Genomic DNA, 4,268 nt, shown 5'->3' on the forward strand with positions numbered 1-4,268 from the left:
AAGAGAACCTAAATTTAGGGCTCCGTTTCTGTCCTATCGAATACTTTCACGCCTTGAAAAGTAAAGAAAAATAATGAACCCAGAATTGAATAAAGATAATGAATTTGAATTTTGACCAAATCGTTGTTGAAACCGACTGCGGAATACTTTCAATTCCTTATAAACAGACTAAGGGAGGAGGGGGGGATGTAGAAGATTAAAAAATATAAATAAACTAGTAGTTTTTATATCGTTTATCTTACCCCCCCCTTACTTCCCACCTTTTTATAGATCTTTTTTTTTTTACACGACATCTCGCAACGCTGTCTCTTCCACAAAGTAAAATGTTAAATCAAAAATGCTTAATATGTCAGTCACAAAACCCGAGTTCGTGATTGGTCAACTAAACTGAATCGAGAGATAACTAGTGTCCTTAGCTAAATATCCATACAAAATTAAACATATTAGGAAGGTTTGAGCAAATTTTTGTTTTCTTATTTCAAACTAAGTGCTCGGTCTTACTGAGCACAGATATTTCAAACTAAGTGCTCGGTCTTACGGAGCACAGATATTTCAAAACTAAGTGCTCGGTCTTACTGAGCACAGATATTTCAAACTAAGTGCTCGGTCTTACTGAGCACAGATATTTCAAACTAAGTGCTCGGTCTTACTGAGCTCAGATATTTTAAACTAAGTGCTAGGTCTTACTGAACATAGATATTTCAAACTAAGTGCTCGGTCTTACTGAGTACAGATATTTCAAACTAAGTGCTCGGTCTTACTGAGCACAGATATTTCAAACTAAGTGCTAGGTCTTACTGAACACAGATATTTCAAACTAAGTGCTCGGACTTACTGAGCACAGATATTTCAAACTAAGTGCTCGGTCTTACGGAGCACAGATATTTCAAACTAAGTGCTAGGTCTTACTGAGCACAGATATTTCAAACTAAGTGCTAGGTCTTACTGAGCATAGATATTTCAAACTAAGTGCTAGGTCTTACTGAGCACAGATATTTCAAACTAAGTGATACATCATGGGCTATCTGTGCTTTGCCCACCACGGGTATCGAAACCCGGATTCTATCGTTGTAAGTCCGCAGACATACCGCTGTGCCACTATGGGGCTGCTAGGAACCTCACATTTACACAAGATGTATTTCTTTATGGAGAGAGAGGATAAGTCAAACATGTCATATTAAAGCTAGTCATACAGGCTATGACAATGACGTGATGGGGGGGGGGCGGATCGGGCAAATAACCGACTGTTTATTTAGATCTGTCGGGAAGTCGGCGTTGTATCAGGTATATAAAGAGGAAAAAAGGACAAAACGTCCAAAAGTTTCTTGAACTGGCCCCAAACAAATAGATAGACGTAACACGTTCTTAGCACGTGCAGATTTGTTGATATAAATCCAATTATTTGAGTTTTAACTGTTCGTCTTCGGGATTATATGCGTGAAGTGATTTATTTGAATTCCTCTTCAAAGTAAAATAGCCTACTTCCACAGTCTTGGTCGTTAATCATGCCCATATTCTAAGCCCATTCTTTTTCTATCAAAAGATTATAAATGATAATAGGGCACATTAAAAAACCTTGAAAAAATGCAATACGACAGCTGCTATGTTAATCACCTGAAGATGGCAGGTCAACCTGGTGAAATGCGTGTATATATTTCAACATAAAATCTATGTGATCCAAGTTTTGAATATTTTCTCAAGTTACTTCATTATATCCACTCAAAAACATATAGGTACTTTTTTTTGGTTTTCAAAAGACTAAGCTTCAATGCGAAACTCTTCACATGAAATAAAAAAAAAACTTGTGTGAATTAAAAAACAAAAAAACGTTTATTCCACTTAGCAATGTTTCAAGCAAAAATTTGACAGACAGACTGCTTCTCCAACTACCTCCTACCGGCTAGTCTCCCAACTTCTTAGGAGTTCTTTGCTCTAATCTTCTTTCCAGAATCTCTACGAAATGTATAAATTTCTTGTGATATTATCAGTTGGGTTAACCAAATTTGAAAACTGCTTTTTTTTAAAAATGGAACTTATCATGACCTACGTCACCGAAGTGGCTAGCTTCCTTGATGACGTAACTGTTTTAAGAAAGTTATGAATGAAAAGAAGAAGGCAGAAATTACGAAGAATACGCGGGTTGGATCTGATGCAACCCTTACATTATTAAGTCCTGAATATCAAAATAGACCAAATATCTCTGATAAAATAGGCCAAACTATAGCCACCGAAACTGAAGAGGACGGATATCTCAGCATTGTCATCATGGAGTGCACTTTTCATATTGTCGAGCAAGACTAAGCATCAACTGCTATCAGGTATGCCAAAGATGATCTCTGCATTGTGGAACACTTGCTTCAATTGGTGTAAGTGAAAGATCCATTAGAGTCTGTTTAACAATGACCTTATGAAGGATATCCTGAGTTCTAAGGAGTTGACTTATGACAGGCAGTCAATCAATCACATGACAGTGTTGCATTGATGTCAGAACAGTATGCTAATGTCAGAGCATTAATGGAAAATGCTATCTTTGGATACCTTGCACGGAATTTAGTCATATTGCAGGCATGTAGTGTTTCTTCACTAGCCAAGCGACTGTTTGGCTTATTGAAGAAGGTGCAAAATTACAATTTTTTTGAGGGGGTATGCCCACGGACATCCACCCACGTATGGATTTCCACTCGTTTCCTTTTGCTCCAAATACACCCTTCTTTCCTTATACATTTATACAAATTTTACCTGCATCTCGCAAGGGAAGTCATGTTCTTGTAGAGATGCAAATTTTACACAGCACATCCTGTATTCACCGACCACAGCAGATGTCATCTACTCATTGGTTGGTGGCCCCACCGAAAAGTTTTTAGTAATTAGTTCTTTAATGTTTTATGGATACTTTTGAGAAATGTCAGTATGCTAGGCACAGTCCAGAAGCTGTATGTGAAGCATCGGTTGAAACGTCTTTACTCCTCATTTATTCAAGAAAATGTTTGACACCACAGACTTTGCATCAAACTATCTTCAGTCAGATCTTCTACAATAAATAAACCTTGTTGAGACTTGTGAGTCTTAACTGCTGGAATTCAGGAACAAGACCAATTCATACTGAGACCTGTATGAATCCAGTCTTTCTTTTTGTGAATGGTAAAGCCTTACAGGAAGAATAAGAATGGGCCCAAGAAGAAGTTATGACCAGTGTAAAACAAAAGTTTAAAGACAACTCCTTTTTGCTTTAGTCTTGATACGTCAGGAAGCTGTGTGGATGAGCTTTTTTTCATGTCAACGACGCATTTTATCTCGCTTTGCTGAATTCACTGCGTTTCTCTGAATATGAAGAATTACAGTCTAAGGAAGTAACTCTCCGGAAATAGTAAATGAGTTTCGTCAAGGTTTATCCAGGTTCTGGTAGAGAGTTAAGTTAGGGGTGCAGGGATACTTAATGGTCATTATGCCAAGTGTTAACCACGCCTCCTACAGGTCAGTCTTCCAACTTCTTAGGAATTCTTTGCTCTGATCCAGAACCTCTAAGAAATGTATAAATTTATTGTGATATTATCAGTTGGGTTAAACCAATTTGAAAACTGTTTTTTTTAAAAATGGAACTTATCATGAATTACGTCACCGAAGTGGCTAGCTTCCTTGATGAGGTTCGCTGTCGAAAAATATCTAATCGGAATTGGAGACAAGTGACTCCAATCAGTAACCTCCTGTTTCTTCTCCTCTTCTGCAGAAGCTATTGTTTCCATAAACCTTCGTTTTCAGGTTTTATGCCAAGGGTTTACGTTGCTAGTTTGGTGATCGTTTCAGTATGTTGTTACTGAGCTACCACAATAAATTCTTTTCAGTTTATTTAGAATCTCTGGTTTGACCTCTGCAAAGTTTAATTTGTGACAATAAAGTTTTATTAAAAGTGAGAAGTTTAACTTGTTAAACAAGCCTTATCCATAATGTCAGGTATATCTTCTGCTATTCCAACCTAGTAAAATATTCTCATCATGTGGCCTGTTGGACTATTATCCAACCTAGTAAAATATTCTCATCATGTGGCCTGTTGGACTATTATCTAACCTAGTAAAATATGCTCACCCTGTGGCCTGTTGGACTATTATCCAAACTATTCAAATATTCTCATCATGTGGCCTGTTGGACTATTATCTAACCTAGTAAAATATGCTCACCCTGTGGCCTGTTGGACTATTATCCAAACTATTCAAATATTCTCATCATGTGGCCTGTTGGACTATTATCCAAACTATTCAAACATTCTCACC

The sequence above is a fragment of the Limulus polyphemus genome, unplaced genomic scaffold (genome assembly GCF_000517525.1).
Source record: "Limulus polyphemus unplaced genomic scaffold, Limulus_polyphemus-2.1.2 Scaffold3154, whole genome shotgun sequence".
NCBI classification, from domain to species: Eukaryota; Metazoa; Arthropoda; class Merostomata; order Xiphosura; family Limulidae; genus Limulus; species Limulus polyphemus.